General features: G+C 36.6%; 1 long non-coding RNA gene across 2 annotated transcripts in view; it reads right to left on the minus strand.

The window, feature by feature from the left end:
• Window positions 1–3,374: 3,374 nt before the first annotated feature.
• The window catches only part of LOC148127884 (uncharacterized), a 114,434-nt gene continuing 96,721 nt past the window's right edge, over window positions 3,375–21,087 (minus strand). The window contains exon 4 of one of the 2 annotated variants that reach the window (XR_015740673.1): window positions 3,375–3,391. This is a non-coding gene — a long non-coding RNA (uncharacterized LOC148127884). Of the gene's footprint in view, window positions 3,392–4,678; window positions 4,902–21,087 lie in introns of those variants that run through there. The other variant, XR_015740672.1, reaches the window with a different exon arrangement.

Genomic DNA, 21,087 nt, shown 5'->3' on the forward strand with positions numbered 1-21,087 from the left:
GAATTGCCATTCAAAAAAAGAATTTGTGTGAACTACAGTAATCTTACGTTTAGAGATATTATCCCTTACATTTACAGACCCACAAGCCAGGACCAGTTCCAAACCAAACTGATCTCTTCCCAGAACCTTTCTTAGATGCATTTTATTGAAATCTGAGGAGTATTGCCCAAATAGTAGCATCTCCATGCTATGTAAATTACTCTGTACACCCACTGAAAGGGATTACATACTACTAATGCGCTATGTATCTATCTACATTTGGAAAATAATGCTGAAATCAGGCAAGGCAATTCTATCTTTTAAAATCTAAGATTTCATTTTTTCTTTCCTGATCACAGTTTTGTTTTAACCCTGGGACAGGTCAGAGTAAATTGGTGCTTGGTAAACATTCCAGTACACTAAATCTCACTGGATTCCAGCCAGTAGTGGGTTTCAAATTTTTTTACTACCAGTTTAGTGGGCATAGATTGGAGGGCGTGGCATGGCTTGGTAGGCGTGGCTTTGTGGGCATGGCAGGGGAAGGATACTGCAAAATCTCCATTCCCACCCCACTCCAGGGAAAGGATACTGCAAAATCTCCATTCCCACCCCACTCCAGGGAAAGGATACCGTAAAATCTCCATTCCCACCCCATCCCACTAACCTGCTTTCCAGCTCTGTTCTCTTGTGCAGGGCAACAAAAGAAGACCCAACCGATCAGCTGGGAGGCAGAGAATAGATGGGGTGGGGCCAGACAGAGGTGGTATTTGCCGGTTCTCTGAACTACTCAAAATTTCCACTACCGATTCTCCAGAACTCATCAGAACCTGCTGAATCCCACCTCTGGATCCAGCGTAGTTACATCCTCTTTTAGACATCTATTGCCCGATCCCACGCCATGCCCTTTGTCTAATGCAGTTTATCAGCATCAGAAAGAGTCAGCCTCAGAAAGGTGGGGGAAGTGGGAAGGAAATGTGATGCTGGAATTTATCCAATAAAGTTTAAGCTTACTCTCTGATCAAAAGGGAAAAGGGATCAAACACAACTTTATTCTCTGGCATAATCAGCGTCTCCTGAGGAAAAAAAAAAAAGTCAGAGAAAAATTATGTGAAAAATGAGTGCCACCTATTGGTAGAAACACAGATGATAAATTCCAGAAATCAGTCAGTCAAGTGCAGCACAGACAGAAGTAATCGTACATAACAATGAACAGCATTTATTTCACAACATAAAACAGTCAGTTCTTTTTCTCCTTTGATGCTCACTTCCAAAATCACGAATGTTGCTTTGGACTGCTTACTCTTCTTTCATTGGTGCCATGACCAGCAGTGTTCCTACTGCTTATATTTTCTAATGTCTTCAGCATCATCAACACAGCAATTTCCCATCCCATTGTTGCATCGACCAACATAGACTTCGACAGGGTGGCACAGGGTATGCCGGCAAACCCCCTTTAGTCTTCTACATCGTCCGGTGCCTTCAAAGAAAACAGGAGGACTTGTGATTTTTTTTAATATTACCTTTTTTAAATTTCCTGCTTTTAATGGCTTTGTCTTAGTATTCTAAACCCTTTTCTACATTTTGACATGGATGCTAATCACAGAAAGGAACTGCTTGATAGGAATGTACATCTGAATTAATTTTTTCTAGTGCTCCTATGCAGGAGAGATATTATGAAACTTGAGAACACATATGCATTACATGTACACTGATAAAGAAGATTAATAATTAGATTTCTAAGTAAAAGAAAAATGTAAGGAAGGATTTCTTTAAAAAAATAGCAAGCCAATATTCTTGCTGCTATCAAATACAGACAAAACAAGAAAACAATAGGCAGAAAGTAATTGACATTTTCATACCAACTATTACTGGGGATATGTAGTAATTTATTGCATTGGGAAGTACATATAATTTTATTTTACCTCAGAATGATGCAGTTAGCTTCCGAGTGCAAAGCCATGTTCTATACATCTTCATGTCCCCAATACTTTGTGACAGAGCACCATTTGTATGAATACAAATTATATGCATAATAAGTTTCCATTTGCAATTTCCTTATTTGTACAGAAATCACTACAGGTAGACCTTGTCCTACCACCATTGCTTAACAATCCCTCCAAGTTACTAGAGAATCCTCCCTCAAAGGTATTAATGATCCAGTTTCAAAATTATGACACTGCCCTTCTCTGCACTGACATGACTGTATTTTGGGCACTTGGCAATCAATCTACAATTGCAATTTTGCAGCACCCTCAAACAGTGGTGGGATTCAAAAAATTTACTCCCGTTTCTGTGGGTGTGGCATGGTGGGCATGGCAGGGAAAAGATACTGCAAAATCTCCATTCCTTCCCTACCCTACTAACCTGCTTTCCAGCTCCATTCTCCTGTGCAGGGCCACAAAAGAAGACCCAGCCAATCAGCTGGGAGGCAGAGAATAGATGGGGGTGGGGCCAGTCAGGGGGTATTTGCCGGTTCTCTGAACTACTCAAAATTTCCATGACTGGTTCCCCAGAATCTGCTACATACCACCTCTGCCCTCAAATCACATGCTCATGATTTATGATGGTTTGCCACAAAGTGGAATTTACTTGCATTTTCCAGAAAAAAAAACACCCCTGAGTAGACAATGGATTCACTGAACAACCATGGCATTCACTCTGTGACTGGGGCATTCACTTTTCAACTGCTTTATTACCTGCCAGACTCAATTATAGCAATAGCGCTTAGACTTTTATAACACTCCATAGTGCTTTAAAGCACTCTCTGAGCAGTTTACAACATCAGCATATTGCCCCTAACAATCTGGGTCCTAATAAAGGAGAATATTTGTAAGCACAGGGTTGAAATGAGCGGTCCTTGGTGTTCTCTGAGCTTGCTTGTTTTCTTGCAGATGTTTCATTACTCAAACTAGGTAACATCATCATTGCTCATCAAGAGTGCAATCAGCACTCCTTACTAGCACTGATGATGTTACCTAGTTAGTGTAACGTAATGTCTGCAAGAAACATGACGACATGAGTTTGACACCCCCGATCTAAAGATTTCATCTAAACCAAACCTGAGAGTTAAAAATGGCAGCAAAAAATTATTTTGATTGCCTTCTAATGCAAACATACATTTCTGCAGTCTACAGAATGAATCCCATGTATACTAGGCAGAGAATAAGTGGCAAATAAACTTAACAAATTAAGTTTTGAAAATAATAATAATTCCTGTTTGTTTAAATGTCATAAAACACAAGTCAATAGTAGAAATAATGAAAAAGGAAATGTCTCCAAAAGGAAATCTCTATGAAATGTTGGCATTCTTACCTGATTTGTCCAGGTACCCCGAATGGAACAAGAAAAAGATAAGCAGAAAAACATAAAAAACCTTCATGCTGACTGAGGAATAACTGAGGTTGGTATTCCACTAGAGAAAAGAAAAATTAAAACAATATAAGGAGCTAACAGAGATAAAACGTTTCACTACATTATTTAACAAGAGCTTTCACCAGGCTGAGGTTTGTTTGTTTGTTTGCAATCAGATCTAGGGTCTGGTATTTTCTCATTGTACTTTCTGGGTTGTGTGAATGTCTCAAAATCTAATCTGTGGCCCTTAGTAGTTTGCCAACATTGCACTGCTGAAAATTGGCATTACAATTTTCCAGTTTTTTCAGGCATAAATTAACAGGCAAGAAATGCTTCATAAATATTTTTATTCTCTAAAAATCCTTATGCCCTGAATTGAAAAAAATGGACCCAATATTTTCAGCTCCTCTCCCCATTCTCTTAGTGATGACTCTGATTGTTGCCATATCCCAAGTGGTTCCTGGAAACCAACATTAATTTGTTTATTTATTTATATTTTCAAAGGATCCGGGTACTGAACAATTAAAAAACTCATGAGCAAAAAAAAGCTCCTCCAAAAGTAATAAACTCACAAATTCACTCATTAAATAAACCAAGTACAGAAGCAAAATTATGAAGAAAGAAACAAAAAAATGAAATCAAAAACATATATCTGCCAAATTCAGATTTTTCAATGATAGTATGTGTTTCTTCTGCACTTGATAAATAAGCCAGATCTTTACTGCTCTCCTAAATTCCTGAAGAGAAAGGGGAGATTTGATTTTGGTGGGGAAAATTCCTTGTATAAGAAGGATCTGGAAAAATCGATCCTCTTTCATCTGACTGGATGAGCAAATTAATATAGGAGAAATTCTGTCAGTTTTACCAGATAGACCAGACAGGAAACACTGTCATATAAGTTAATTCTACTTTATAGAGCTATATTACCTGAATCATGCAACTGAATCTTGCAAGGACAATTTTCCCACTGTCACCTTTACAGCATAAGAACTGTCATTTGGGGGTCAAACAAGCAAACAAGAAAACCTCAAAAGTATTCATCTGACTGGTTTTCATTGTAAAAACTATCTCTCTCAATTGGTCAGCATTTTTCAATGTTCACCTGAAATCTCAAAGTGATATAGAAAGTATACTTTTGATTATTCACTGTATGTCTTTTCATTAATGTACTAATGAATTGAAGTAGTGAAAGGAACATATTAATGAATGATGATAATGGTGATTGGTTAATTAATGAATTAATATACAGTACAAGGTTAATTGTTCAATTGAATTCCTTGAATTAATGAATTAATGAACCCCGTGATTATATGAATAACCACAGTTCTATGAAGATTTGTATCATCTTCAATCAGTTGGTTTCTTCTGGATAACCAAGAATGGACAAGCCAGCACAGGTGAAGTTGGACATCCAATCACTTCAAATGCTATAGAGTAAATGGACACCAGCAGGCCCACTATTTCTATTTTCCTGTACTCTGACCAGGTGACAGCATGGCCTGTTTGTTTATGATCAAGGCTCTATCTCTCTAGTCAACTTCTCCAATGGTGTAGTGAGCTCCAGGCATGATCTTGAAGAAATTAAGCAAAGATAGGACTTGCATAAACAAAACCCAGCTTTAAGCCTAGGACACAGTGACAGCATAAGAAACAACAAACAAACACATTCTGTTATCAATAAACTCTGTTTCCTGACCTGAACTGTATTGGAGATCTAAGAAACGGCTTCACAAATTGGTTTCCTTGGAAAAGGTCTGTGGCCAGTCAGAATGCAGCCAAAATCAAGCACACAAGCAGTCCTACTGTATGCACCTCTTTAGTTCTGCTCACACAGTACACTTAGACACAACTGAGGCTATCAGTTGTGAAAGGCTGGCAAACTCAGGAAACAAGTAGTACATGGATTTCTCAAAAGATCTTTATTGCTGATAGAAAAGCGTAACAGAAGCTTAACAGCCTACCCAATAGGTTTTTATCTAGTCTAATTAAGGCAGAGTTACTCTGAGATTCTTTCTCATCCCCTTTGCTAGATTCAGGATTTTTCTGTAACAACCCCATTTCATCCCATAATTGTCTTGCTGCCCCATGTTCCAGATGGACTACTGAGAAAGGATGTCATGGCCATCTCTGACTCAGAAGAGTTGGGCACAGGAGGTTGCTCTGAGAGAGCTGGGTTTATTTCAGACTGAAGAAGCTTCAAGCACCCAATCACCTAAGGCTGATCCACCCAATATTCACCAGGAGCAGTTCCCCTCTCCCCAATTTAAAGATGATGAACTGGAACTGGAAAGACCACCTAGAACATCCTGTATGCAACAGAGAGCATAGCAACAGCGCTTATCGTGTGTCTTTACATGCCGGATATGTTCCTGGCCTTAGTTAAATTCACCAAATTGAGCTCTATTTAAGAACAGTTGTTAGCTGTCTTTGAGCCATGGCTGACAACCTATTCTGATCACTTTGGACTGTGTGCCCCAATGACATGTCTAATGAACGCATTCAACATTGGATATTGCAAATTCTTTACAGGCAAGTTTCCAGGGAATTTGGGGGCTGCTCAAAACTGGGGGTGTGATTGCACATATGCCTTGTCTGCTGCTGCTGCTCACATTTGCATCATTTAAAGTAAAGCCTTGCAAATGAATTATTTTGCATGGTGTAGGACAGGACAAAGGAGCAATAAAATATCGGAAGTCCGAGTAATGTGTATTTTGTGTTTCCTTCTCAACATCCCCTAAGTGAAACTTCACCATATGGCGGGAGAGAGCTGTTCTATCACCCCTTCTGAAGGAAAATTTAACCTCTGTTATCTGCAAATGAAAATTTGAGGAAGATTATCTTCAGGGGTGGGATTCTACTAGTTCACACCTATTTTCTAGGACGGGTTGTTAACATTCTAAGCAGTTTGGAGAATCCGTTGTTAGAAGAAATTACTGGCCTAATCCTGTAATGAAGGCAGGAAGGAAACATTCTGTTGTTGCTTACTGAAACTGCTTCTCCATTAACCCTTATTACATTCTTGGCAGGACTAGACTTCCTGTCTCTGGAACTTCTCTGAAGTTGTTTTTCCCCTCCTTTGCTGGTACTTTGCTTGTGTGAAGTGACTGTTGAAAAAAGTGACTTATGACTGTTTTTCACACTTATGACTGTTGCAGCATCCCCACAGTCATGAGAGGCCAGGCGAGGAGATGCACGCCTCGATGTGAGTGATGTTGAGTTGGCTACATCCAGCCAATAACGTGACCACCAAGCCATGTCCACCCAGTCACATGCCCACCAAGCCATGCCCACCAACTAAGCCATGCCCACAGAACCTGTTGTTAAAAAATTTGAATCCCACCCTTGATTATCTTGATCTTTAGCATAAGAAGCAAACTGTCAGTTTTATTTTTGATGGTCCCATACACCAACCTCCAGTAATATATTGCTAAATAACAACATGTGGTTGGTTACGATAAATAGTTTTAGAATTAAGAAACTGCAACTGCCATAAGGTAGAGAAAGCCACTGTTGAGGAAGTGCCATTTACAAGTGAACAATTCAGGTACTTCTAGTGCAACTACTGAAAGTCTCAGTCTATTGAATACTTGGAAGTTCAAAAACTTACAGTACCCGAGTACCTGAAGTACCTGACACCTACTTTTAAATTGGTCAATGCAATTTAATGCTTGTAGTATTTTTAATGCCCTTTAATATGTTTACAACAACCACTTGATTACAACAACTAGTACTTTGTTATTTGATCCATGGTCCTGTTAATGAAAGACAGCCCCAAGCATTCTTTACCACTGGCTACAGTCGTCCTTAAGTTGCCAAGGTATGCTCTAATTCAGGAACATTTGGAAAACCGCAAGTGCAGGATTTGCTCAACAGCGGTGGCAAAAAGGTTGTAAAATGAGGTAAAGCTCAACAACTGCCTTGCTTAGCGGTAGAAATTGAGGAGTGTCTATATTTAAAGCCAGCATAGAAGATGGACAAAGAAATAATTTTCTAGGGTGCCACTGTGGAACAGCTAAAAATATTAAGCTGACTCTGAAGCCCAAAGGGCAAAAATTGTATTTCTATAATTGGATCATGCATTATGCCCTTATCATCATATGCTTCATGCTTTGTATTCAATAATCAGGGGGATGATTTAAGTTAGAAAATGTAATGTAGGGGCAAAAATCTCCATGGCATGGCCATAATAAATATTGGGGCACCAATCTAATGTTTGATTTTATTTATGCTACTTTTTCTCTCTTTTCTGTTATTTTAGAATGGCCTTGCTATGTTTTTAAAATTTGCAAACTTTGTAAACCGTTCTGAAAACTGTTGTTGACTTAATAAAACTAATGCATAATTTCCAGTTTCACTCATGAAGTTGCAGCCCTATGCAGAGTTGTTCCATGTTTGTGTCTTTTAACCAATTTATTATGATGATTTAACTGTCCTGAGGCAGTTACTCTCTTTCAGCCCCAAAATAGGAGGAGGGAATGTACAATGGCTTGAACTCCTGAACAAAGTACAGAGTGTAAACAAAAGCAGACAAATAAACCAATCTCCTCGAAGTGCAAATCATAGTTTAGGTATTTTCTCCTAATGAAAGTGAAACTATAGTTTGAATTCTCTTACAGTTTCATGGCAGGAAGAAACTACTAAATTTAGAGAGGGGCTGTCTAATATGTAGTGAGCCTTTTGAAAAGTTTTCTGAGATTTAAATTTCACTCTGCATTGAGGCTTCCTTAATGTGTGCAGAGTGTAGTCCTTAAATATTTACTTATCAATATCGGGGGGTTTTAATTTCGTTTCTTAGTACATTTGTGCCATGCCAGGCAAAATGGCACATAGTGGCAAATCAAGGTTTGTTGAACTTACTCATGTTGCAGATTTCTCAGTGGCTTTGCAATTGCTCATGACTTGACCAATGCTTCTTGAAGATTTTATTTGTCTGAAGGTGTTTTATCTTAATCACACTTTGATCAATAGGGTGGTTCAGATGTCATGATTGTCCTGATTTCCATTTTGGTGACTTTTATGATTTGAGAAATCCAAACTTGTGCATCAAATCAACGAATAGAACAAATTCCTTGTGTGTGCAACCACACTTGGCCAGTTCTATTCTATTCTAAATGAAGTTCATTATTTTTTATTAATATGGCCACCAAGCCATGTCCACCCAGTCACATGCCCACCTAAGCCACGCCCACCAACTAAGCCATGCCCACAGAACCTGTTGTTAAAAAATTTGAATCCCACCCTTGATTATCTTGATCTTTAGCATAAGAAGCAAACTGTCAGTTTTATTTTTGATGGTCCCATACACCAACCTCCAGTAATATATTGCTAAATAACAACATGTGGTTGGTTACGATAAATAGTTTTAGAATTAAGAAACTGCAACTGCCATAAGGTAGAGAAAACCACTGTTGAGGAAGTGCCATTTACAAGTGAACAATTCAGGTACTTCTAGTGCAACTACTGAAAGTCGCAGTCTATTGAATACTTGGAAGTTAAAAAACTTACAGTACCTGAGTACCTGAAGTACCTGACACCTACTTTTAAATTGGTCAATGCAATTTAATGCTTGTAGTATTTTTAATGCCCTTTAATATGTTTACAACAACTACTTGATTACAACAACTAGTACTTTGTTATTTGATCCATGGTCCTGTTAATGAAAGACAACCCCAAGCATTCTTTACCACTGGCTACAGTCCTCCTTAAGTTGCCAAGGTATGCTCTAATTCAGGAACATTTGGAAAACCACAAGTGCTCCGCCCTAGTTTAATGTCATCATGCAAAAAGCTTTTTTTTTTATCAATCCCATACCAAAAAAAAAAAAGTGAAATGACCAGTTGAATTGGCAATCCTTTAGAAGCTGCATCATGCTATTGATAGCTTAACTCAATGCCCTCTGTATGTGTGTTGAACTTCAACTTACAGAGTTTGCAGCCTTTAAGAATGGGGTTTGAAGTCCCCTCAAGTGCACCAGGCTGGGAAACATTGACTTCAATATACAGAGGGTTTTGTTGCCTTGGGTTCTGGGGGTATTTCAGCATATTTTCAAAGGAATTATAACTTATGAGGCCAGAGCTTACTTGAGGGAACTTGTTTCAACAAAGTGGCTTAGTAGGAAAGTCTCAGCTGGCTTCTGAATTACTTAGACTGAAGCATATTACAAATATACGGATATGAATATACATCTGCCAATGAAATAGAGTAAAGCTAGATTCAGGAAAATAGAAATATACAGTTGTGGAGAGATTCAAAAGTATACTTTTTCAGGTATTAGAGAGTAGAAAAAATAGGAGTAAACATTCTAGAACAAATGAGTGACTGCTTGTAACTAAGTGGGAAAGTTCCACAATGAATTTTATTGAAACATTTATTGAAAAATAAAAAGCAATTTATCTCACATATTACAAAATTTCTTTTCTTGTATCTCCTTTCTACCTCTTTTTCATGTTTGGTGTATGGATCGCCAAATCTTATTTATTTCTATTGACTAATACATCCCACTGACTTTAGTGGGTTCTCCCCATAAAAAATGTTCTCAGCAGATTTCACTGATTGTCAGCCTTCTAGATTTTCTTCCTCTGCTTTGCATCTTTCGGCTGTCATAAGTAACGGGGGGAGGAGGGGGGAATGGTTGTGGGAAGTGAGCTGGAAGTGTTACAAACCAGAACTGTATAAACTTGAGGGGGGGTGTACATTCTTGCTTAGGTTTCTATGCTATGCTATGCACAGCTGCAACTCTTTATCAAACTATGTCAAGGTCAACGGACAGAACCCTCATCACCACCTGGAGGTGCCCACATGGTGATCTACACAACTTTTATTTGGATGAGCCAGTTGAACTATTGGGGGTGGGAACATTGCCATTACTTTGTATATGTGATTTACGCACCCATTTTCTCAGATTCAGAATTCTTTTGTTGCTACCACTGGATTTCCAGTAAAAGATATCTTTTCTTTGATTAAAGGAGTCTAAGTATTTCTTTCTTGGATTTTGAATGGAGCACCAGCTGACACTGATTAAATAGTTTCTAAAAGTTGGGAAATGGTGGGTAATTTTCAGTTTGATGGGCACCCAACAGTCATTCCCTATATCCAGATCATACATGCCATTCAGTTCAGCTAGCAAAAAATATAGCTTGAGATTTATTTATTAAACATCAGCAAACTTTAAAAAACAGTTAACTGACAAAACCCAGATAAAAGGCAGTGAAAAAAGAGAGAGACACGAGTCACTGGCAGCAATTTATATTATTCCATCTATCCAGTGGTGGGATTCAAATTTCTTAACAACCAGTTCTGTGGGCATGGCTTTGGTGGTCATGGCTTGGTGGTCATGTGACTGGCTGGGCGTGGCCAACTCAACATCACTCACATTGAGGCACGCATCTCCTCGCCTGGCTTCTCGTGACTGTGGGGATGCTTCAACAGTCGTAGGTGTGAAAAATGGTCATAAGTCACTTTTTTCAGTGCCATTCCAGAGACAGGAAGTCTAGTCCTGCCAAGAACGTAATAAGAGTGGAGAGGCAGTTTCTGTAAGAAACACCAGAATGTTTCCTTCCTGCCTTCCTTACAGGATTAGGCCAGTATTTCTTCTAACAACTGGTTCTCCAAACTGCTTAGAATGTTAACAACCGGTTCTAGTGAATAGGTGCCATCCCTGCATCTATCTATCTCTTTATATCAAAAGGCTTCACAGAGTAGCTTTTGGTTGTTCCAACCATAATTCAAGAGCACAGCAATAGCAAAACAGAGATGGAAAGCAGAATATGTGGTCACCTCTCCTATACTATGTATCATTAAAGAGAGAATTAGATGGATGGGCACAAAATATTCAACATTGTATTAGCGGTATAATTCGGTTTATACAATCCTCAAGGCCAACTATGATATCTTATAATAAAGGCACGTGTAATCCAAAATGTCTGAAAATCTGGACAATTCCTAAGGAGCACCATCAAAAGCAATTAAGATCAGTGGGGTAATATTATGTAGGAGTGACCTATGAGTGAGTTGGACAGCTAAATAAATTAGTTTAATACAGTTGGATGGCTATATACGTTGTTTAAGAAATAAAATAAATAAACAAGAAGCTTTACCTGATCTTTCCTTTTTTACTCTGGTGATGAATCTATAATAATAGGCTGTTCCCCAGCAAGATGAAATTGGAGTCTTTGTGGTATTTATAAAAATATATCCCACCCTTCAAGAGCAACCACCAGCTTCTGCCACTAGTCTCAGTTTGGCCTCCAATGGATGCAGAAGAGAACTTTCAGAGAGCAGCCCTGTGATGTCATCATTTGTGACATTCCAGGCAAGGCTTTAAATAAGTCCCTCCATGGCTACTTGCACCAGTGGATCTGCTCACTTGAATGTTCTATATTTAATCTTTATTTATAATCCCAAAATTAGGGAAACTAATGTATCATTTCAACAAATGGAGGACATGTTGTTGTTGTTTATTTCTAGAGCAAAATATATATTTGAACAATATGAATGTGGTCATAGCAACAGTAAAATACGCAAGGTGTTGAAATGCCTTAATCTAGGTTTTTTTTTAAAAAAAATGTTGCTTTATATAACTACTTTGTGATTGTAAACCAGCAATTTAAATTATAAATATATTCTTATTCTTTACTATTTTCATTAATATACATATAAAATTTATGTTTAATTTTTTCCCATATTTCCATTGAAGTAGAACCAATGAGTATATTCACTATAGACAAATATCAATTTGAATTGTATGAATTTGAATAATGCAATCATATTGTGGGATTCGTTAACACACTAATCAAGACCTACCTGTATATAGCAATTGGGAAGGTGGTTGTAATCTCCCATAAACCAATAAAGAATTATGTCTCCATAAGGACTGAAAGTTAACAGGCTGGAGCAGTGTTTGGTACCCTAAGAACAGTTTTTTTCCAAGTCCAAGTTTCGTAAAATATTCAAATAATAAATGAGAGGTTTTCATCCATGTACTTGATTCTACTAAAAAATTTGCCCAAATGGCTTCTAACATTTTTAATAAGGAAGTACTATAATATCTGTTCCTTTTTTCAACTGATTTTTGATATAAGAAAAAAGATGGAAAATGTTATAGGAATTGTACAAATGAAAAATGGTACCCATGACATTTTGATTTGCACACTAATTAAATATTACTTGGATGTCATGATTATTAAGAGGTTAACTGTTATATAAACTGTATTTAAAGAGAACTCATTAATGGTTCCTTATCATAGGGAAGGAAAGTATCAATTGGATAGCTTAAGTTTCAATTCTAAGGCCTATTTTCCTATGGGACGGGTGTCCTCAGTTTAATAGGAGGTAACTGCGAAATTTTATTTCCTTCCAGCAATCTATAAAGCTTGAATACGGGGAGAAGAAGATAATCCCAAAAGGAAATACATTTCTAATCATTGTCAGGCAAACTAACCCCTTGATCTTTGTTCTCTTCCCACTTCTTCCAGAGTCCAGACAGCTTAATTTCCCAAGAAACCCACCCAAAAAGACTTCTACCTCCACAGCCAGGGAAGCACTACCTCTGGAAATGCCCAGGCTTAGCAAAGCTTTTCCAAAAGAAATTCAAAACCTTTGGTACTTCCCTGAAAATGCCTCTAAATTGGGATGCAAATCCATCATACTCCCTCCAAGTTAAGCATAGGTCATGGGTGTTATTTCTTTTCTTAAAATAATATTGCTCTCAAAGGAAATCAATAGTCACAAGGCAAAATTCTTAGCTTCTCTGGAAGGGGGAACGTAGTTACCTTCACAACTTTCCATGCCATACATTCAGAAGAGTATTTTCTATTGAGCAGTGGTAAGGTGACCAACTTTTTTTTATAATGAGAAGGAGGACACAAATAAATTGAAGAAAAAAAAAGGCCACTTGTATGTGACGTACTCTTGTGCATGGCACACTCTTGCACACGGTGCACTCTTGCACGCAGCACACTCTCTCAAAACAATTCTCCTATGTGAAGCACATGCGTCTTATAATCGTGTCTCACTGCATGTACCAAGCCTTGATGAATCGTCATGTCAAATACAAATACGTCACATCACACACAACAGATCAGATCGGCATCAATCAAATACGGAGATTGAGTAACAAGGAAATGCAAATGGAAATGTTTATGAGAGTAGTTATGAATAATTATTCAGCCACACACAGATATACTAAATTGAGTTAAAGTTTACTTTAAGAAATAGCACAGTCCAATAAATGGTCCAGGTCATATACATTTAACAGTCCAAAGAATATCCAATTACAAAGTCTTCTTCCCGGTTGCCTTTGTCATTTACAGTAAATAAAGATATCAAAAGTATAAGCACAGCATAAATACAACAGAGAACCTTAGATAGCAACAGAATGTCAGAGAGAGCAAGCTATGATCTCTAGCTCCCTCTTATGGTAATTTGCAATATAATCAACCAATCAGAATATAGTATAAATCAATACAGTGATTTTGTCTTAAAGCTACAAACATTTTCTGTTGGTAAATTCAATACCATTACCTGTTATTAAGCTAATAACTTTCTGTTTCTTTTTCCTTTCAGCAAATTTTAGCCACTTTACAAAATGCTGGTATGTTTTTATCTTTGTTTTCATTAAATAACAGAAACCATATCTGGAAAAATTATCAATTATACTTAATATGGGTCCACCTAAACTAGGTTTCTTAGGTCCAATAATATTAGCAAAAACAACCTCTAATGGTTCACTGGTTTTGAATCCATTTACCCTATTTGCAGGAGTTACCTTGCTTTTTTCTTGATTGCAAGCATTGCAATTTATATTTGATTTGGCACAAAACAGCCACAAAACAGACAGAAGATATTAGAAACACCAATCAAGCAGAACACAGCAAACTCCAAGACCAATAAACACAGATCAAGACTCCCAACCAATCAGGATGAAGAAAAAAACCATTCTGGCACAGCAGTAGGCTAGCCCCATATTTAAAACTGAAACGGCTGTGAAAGTTTGACTCACAGACGAACACAATACAGAAGCCTGATGATGGCAGATGAGATTCTGCCGAAATGTTACTACAACTTTAAAAGCACAGCTATAATGATGTGGGAAAATACCCAAACAAAGCTGAATACTATACATGTAAGTACCTGCGAAAACTTAACATACATATATACATTTTACAGCATATATTGAGCAATGGTTAATTTTTTTCCCTTTATCTTTATCATTGACCTGATCTGCCTTGTTACAATAACTCCTTTGTTCTTTTAATGTTTTAATTTCTCTATATAGTTTATGATTAAATGCATGTCTTCTATCATTTCCATAACTTATCCAAATATCAAATATTACCTTTTCTTTAACCACTCATACCAAATGTTCCATATTTCATAATAGTCACTATCTTGTTTATTTTTTAACAATTTGGTTAGGCTATCTATCTCAGCGCATTCATGTATTTTTTAAATTACCATATCCTCTGAAGAAATGGAAGACAGTTTCCAGTTTTGTGCATAGGTTATTCTGGCCGCAGTTATGATGTGCAAAATTAAATATTGATATTTTTTTCTCCATGTTTAGATCTATCATACTTAGCAGAAAGGTTTTGGGTTCAAGTTTTAAATTTTGTTTTGTTATATTTAAAATCCAATTTCTAATATTTCTCCAAAATTTCTGAGCACATGGGCAAGTCCACCACATGTGAAAATATGTTCCTTGTGTGTAGTTACATTTCCAACAGTTGGGTGATAGGTTGGGGAACATCTTAGTCAATCTTGCAGGAGGTAGGTGCCAGTGATGAACCATTTTATAAAAGTTTTCTTTATAAGAGACTGACATGGTTAATTTGTAATTTGTTTGCCAAATGTGTTCCCACTTATCTAATTCAATACTATGACCCACGTTTTTAGCCCAAATTATCATAGATTCTGTGACTGTTTCTTCTTTTAATTTGTAATCAAAAAGATATTTATATGTTTTACTAATTGTTTTCTTTTCCTCTCCTAGCCATATTTTATCTAATTCTTGTGGGGTCATATTAAAGCCAAATTGTTCTCTATCTTTTTTATAATGAGTTTGTATTTGTGCAAAGGGCCACCATGTCATCTCCTTTCCTTGAATTTGTATTTGGTTCCTATTTTTAAGCTCTCCAGTGTCATATAATAAATCTTTATACCTGACAATATTTTCATAATCCAATACATTTGGGTGTGTGACTGCTTCCAATGTAGATAGCCACAATGGAACCTTTGGGTAGTGTTTTTTTTTAAATCTTTCTCCAGATATTGAACAACACATTTCTTAGATGGTGCCTTTGGAAATATGAATGCTATTTAGATTTTCCATTCCACATGAAGGCTTGCCAGCCAAGTTGGAGATCAAAACCTTCTAATACTAATAACCTTCTATTTTCTAATTTAAGCCAATCCTTAAGCCAGTTTACTATAGCAGCATCATAATATAATTCAAAATCTGGAAGGCCAAATCCTCCTTTTTTCTTGGCATCCTGTAATAATTTAAATGTCACTCTGGGTTTTTTCCTCTGCCATATAAATTTAGATATACATTTGTTTAATTCTACAAAAAATATTTTCCAACTTGACTGGCACTGTCTGAAACAAGAACAATAATCTTGGCAAAATATTCATTTTTACTATCAAAATACATCCCAATAGCGATAACTGCAATTTGGCCCAGTTATCTAAATCTTTAATGATTTGCGTTATTAACTTATCATAGTTATCTTTTTTAATTGACGAACATCTAGCAGTCAACCAGATCCCTAGGTATTTTACTTTATTTACCACTTGCATACCTAATTTATTTGCTAGTTCTTCCTTCTGCTCCTTTGCACAGTTTTTTGTTAACACTTTTGTTTTTTCTTTGTTAATTTTTAACCCAGCCACCTTTCTGTATTCTTTTATTTCTCTTAGTAGTATAGGGCTCACTTCTAAGGGTTCTTCTAATATAAATGCCATATCATTGGTGAATGCCTGGAGTTTATATTCCTTTTTAAATTTTTTGTCCTCTAATCTCTTGTTTTTGCCTAATTTGTACTAAGAGTCTCTTCTGCCAATATATACAATAGAGGAGCTAGGGGGCAGCCTTGTCATACTCCCTTATTTATCTTTACGGTATCTATATTTTCCCCATTTATTAATATTTTTGCGGTTTGCATGTTATAAATTGTCTTAGTAAATCCTATAAAATTTTCACCAAATTTCATGCCTATCAGTTGTTTAATAAGGAAGTTCCAATTCAGGTTGTCAAATGCCTTCTGGGCATCTAAAAATATCAACGCCATTGTCTTGGTTGAGTATACTTCATAATATTCTAATATATCCATAATGGTTCTTGTATTTGTTTTTATTTGCCTATGGGGAAGGAAGTCATTCTGATCAGTGTGGATAATTCTACTTAATACTCTCTTCAATCTTTCCACCAGTATTGTAGCCATTATTTTGTAATCTACATTTAAAAGTGATATTGGTCTATAGATTTTGAATTTTTTGTGGATCTGATTGTTCTTTATAAATAAGGGTAATATATGCTTCTATCCATGATTTAGGCATGTTAGCATTCTGCTGGTCTTCATTGTACAAGTCCACCAATATCTCGTCTATTGTTTCTTGGAATTCCTTATAGAATTCTGAAGGAATTCCTTATAGAATTCCGAAGGAATTCCATCTGGGCCAGGGGTCTTATTTGCTTTTTGTGTTCCAATTGCCTTGCTAATTTCTTCTATAGATACTTTATGATTCAAATTTTGTTTCTCTTCATCAGTAATTTTGGGCAAGTTCTTTTCATTCAAATATTGATCAATAGATTCTTCTGGTATTTCTTCCTGTTTATACAATTTCATAAAAAACTCCTTAGCAATTTCTTTCTTTTCTTGGGTCTGCGTGCATAATTTCCCTTCCTGATCTTGGAGAGCTATGATCGTTCTCTTTTCTTGTTCTTTTTTAATTTTATGGGCTAACAACCTCCCCGGCTTATTTGCATTTTCAAAATAATTTTGTTTTGCTACTTTAATTTTTCGGGCCAGATCTTCCTGTACATTTAGATTTATCATGTTTTACCAGATCTATTTCTTTCCTAATGTTTGAATTGTTTGGGTCCTTTTGTCTACTTGTTTCCAAATCTTTCAGTTTCTCCCTCCATGTTTTGTTACTGTCTTTTTTCTTTATTCTTTTTAATATTGTAAGCAATAGTTAGACCTCTCACATAGGCTTTGGCCATATCCCAAAGATTCTGTAGGGAGGTATGTTCTCTTTTGTTTATTTCAAAAAATATGTTCAATTCTTTCTTTATCATTTCAATATATTCTTTATTTCTTAATATGGTATTGTTAAATGTCCATCTTCCAATTTTTCTCTTTCCTTTCCATTTAATTTGAATGGGATTATGGTCAGCCCATAGATTTGGCAAAATCTCGATCCTTTCAATATTCTCCATTAACCCAGGGTCCATCCATATCTGATCTATTCTGGACCAAGAGTGGTGGGGGTTCGAAAAAAAGGTATATTGTTTTTTATTTGGATTTAATTCTCTCCACACATCTTTCAAGTTAAGTTCTCTTACCATATTATTAAAAGACGAAGGGAGTATTCTCCTTTCCTTTGTTTTTTGTTTTTTGGAAGTTCTATAATCTTTATCCTTGTCTGGGACTGCATTATAGTCTCCTACAATGCATATATTAGCATACTCAAATTCTATTATCTTATGGTGAAGCCTATTATAAAAGTCTTTTTGGTTTGTATTTGGGGCATATATTGTGGCTAATAACATCTTTTTCTGGTTTACATTTATTTCTATAAAGAGCATTCTCCCTTCTTGATCTTTGTATATTTGTTTATGTTGCAACCAATCCTTTACATATACTACAATAACCCCACCTTTTTTTTGTTTGCACGTGCCAAGTACATTTTACCCAAATTTATATTCTTTAAGAGGTCTGCTTGATTGTCTGGAATATGCCCTTCTTGGATACAAGTTATGTCAGCATTTTGTTTTTTGAGTTTCTCAAATATCTGTTTTCTTTTTGATGTTAAATTTAAACCATTGATATTGACTGAAAATAAATGATTTCTCTATCAGTGTCACTGACTGTGTGAGGCATTTCTCATTTCATTCCTTGTTCTAGGCTCTCTTCTTCTTAGTCTGTTGCCTTCCCCGTCTTCTCTAAGATTTTGGGGTTCAGAGCGTGAATCAGATTCTTTTTCTCCAGAGAGTTGTTCCTCTTGGCTTCTCGTATTTAACTCGTCTCTAGTTTCTTGTTCTTCCTCGGGTCCTAGGTGTCATTCACAAAATTTCTGTGCTTTTTCAATTGTATCAATTTTGTATTTTTTGTCCTGCCATGAAACTAAAAGCCCCTCTGGGGTGAGCCACCTAAATGGAATACCATTTCTAATAAGTTGAGTTGATAAAAACTGGTAGGCCCTTCTCTGCTCTCTGACTCTCCTGGGTATTTGTTTCAGTGCAACCACTTCATGATCTTTGTATACAAGTGGTTCATCTCTGGTCTTAATATAGAGCAGGTCTCATGTTGTCTTCCTCACAAATCGAATGTGAACCTCTCAGTGTCTCCTCGCATCATGTGTATATACTCTCTAGACCTCATCTACATCATTTTCAATTTCCAGTTTGGGTTTCTGTAAAGCCGCCACTATCAGATTTGTCATAATTACATATAAATCTTCCTTTCTGTCTTCCACCACATTTTGGAACCTAAGATGAAATGATGCCTTCTCTAATTCCATGTGTACCATCGAATCCCGGAGTTCACAGTAAAGCACTTTCCAATTTTGTTCTGAATCCTCTAATTTCTTCTCCACCATCTCCATTCTTGCCTCTACTAAATTTAATTTCTGTTCATTTTTTATCATCTTTCCAATCTTACTATTCAAATTTTGTATTTCATTTTTCACTTGAACCATTTCAGTTCTCATCTCTGTTTTCATGTCTTCATGGTTCCTCGCTATCAATTCGTGGGTTTTTGCCATCATTTCGTGCATCATAGTGAGCGTTGCCTGTACTGGCTGCAGGCTTTGAGCTGAACTAGTTTTTTCTGCCAATAGCATTGCATCTATAGATCTTTGCCCCATAGGTGAAGACATCGTTGTTGTAGTTTTCTTTCCTGATTTTACATTTGTAATTGATGTTGTCGCCATTTTAACTATCTGTAGCAGCTCTTTCCAATCTACCATCAACTATCCCTAGTAGAGGACTATTTTCCTCTCCTTTTCAGTTCGTTAGTAATATTAATACATATATTATAATATTATTAATTACCAAAATTCTATTATGGAAAATCACAATCAGCTCTTATTTCTTTTTTTTTCTTATTGAACTTATTCAACGATTACAATACTTAAGATAATTCGATATTAATCCTTTTAGAGTGGCGATCCGCTCCTCAGCTCTGCATCAAGGCAGCGCCCAGCCAGAAGCCAGTTATGAATAATTATTCAGCCACACACAGATATACTAAATTGAGTTAACGTTTACTTTAAGAAATAGCACAGTCCAATAAATGGTCCAGGTCATATACATTTAACAGTCCAAAGAATATCCAATTACAAAGTCTTCTAACCGCTTGCCTTTGTCATTTACAGTAAATAAAGATACCAAAGTATAAGCACAGCATAAATACAACAGAGAACCTTAGATAGCAACAGAATGTCAGAGAGAGCAAGCTATGATCTCTAGCTCCCTCTTATGGTAATTTGCAATATAATCAACCAATCGGAATATAGTATAAATCAATACAGTGATTTTGTCTTAAAGCTACAAACATACATTGTTGGTTTATATATTGCCAATCCAACTAATTGGTGTACAGATTCCTAACAACACTTTTCGAGAGAGGACAGAACTTAAAAATGGAGGACTGTCCTCCCTAAAGGAGGATAGTTGGTCCCCTTAGCAGTGTGGCTAAGTCCGGATGACACAGCTCAAGCGTTTTGTACATGTATGCAAAGCGCGGATCTGGCGCGCATGCACGTGAAGTGTTACAGCCAACCGGTAGTATCCCCAGTTAAATCCCACCCCTGATTCCCATGCTATTGACTTCCATAACTGATTCAGTCTCAGTTGTTTGTCTGACTTATATATAACACCTTTAGTTCAGGAGTGTGACAACAACCACTGAAATAGGGTAAGTGAAAAAGAATGACTGATCCAAAGGTAGTCAATGAGCTTTGATCACTGACTAGGGTGGAGTAGAATCAGCTTCTTGTTTCCTATATTGTTGGATCTATCTCTTTGTGTTTTGGGAGAACAACTGCATCTTGGAGGATGGGGGGAGGAGTAGAAAGAAAAACAAAAATCTTTGGGTGGTTGGTCTGTATAGTGAAAGAACTATGTCCCTATTTCTAAATGTAAATGTTGGCAGCTTAAAATCATTTAAACAATGTGACATGCTGCAAATTCTCTTCCTCCTTATCCATCTTTGTATTATAAATAACAGAGCTGGAAAGCATTTCTTTGTGGCAATCCCTTAGATATTGGAAGACTACTATCATGTCAGCCCCAATCCTTCTCTTTGTTAGAGTAGACATTCCCAATTTCTGCAGCTGTTCTTCATATGTTTTAGTCTACCGATGCCCTTGTCATCTTTGGGCTCTTCTCTGCACTCTTTCAAGGGTCTCAACATCTAATTGTATCATGGTGAGCAAAACTATATGCAATATTCCAAGTGTGGTCTCACCAATGCAGTATAAAGTGGCACTAACATCTCATGTAACCTTGAATACAGAAGATAAAGATTACAAAAA

Source organism: Pseudonaja textilis, chromosome 1, assembly GCF_049901715.1.
Source record: "Pseudonaja textilis isolate UNSWEBS1 chromosome 1, rPseTex1.2, whole genome shotgun sequence".
Taxonomy (NCBI): Eukaryota; Metazoa; Chordata; class Lepidosauria; order Squamata; family Elapidae; genus Pseudonaja; species Pseudonaja textilis.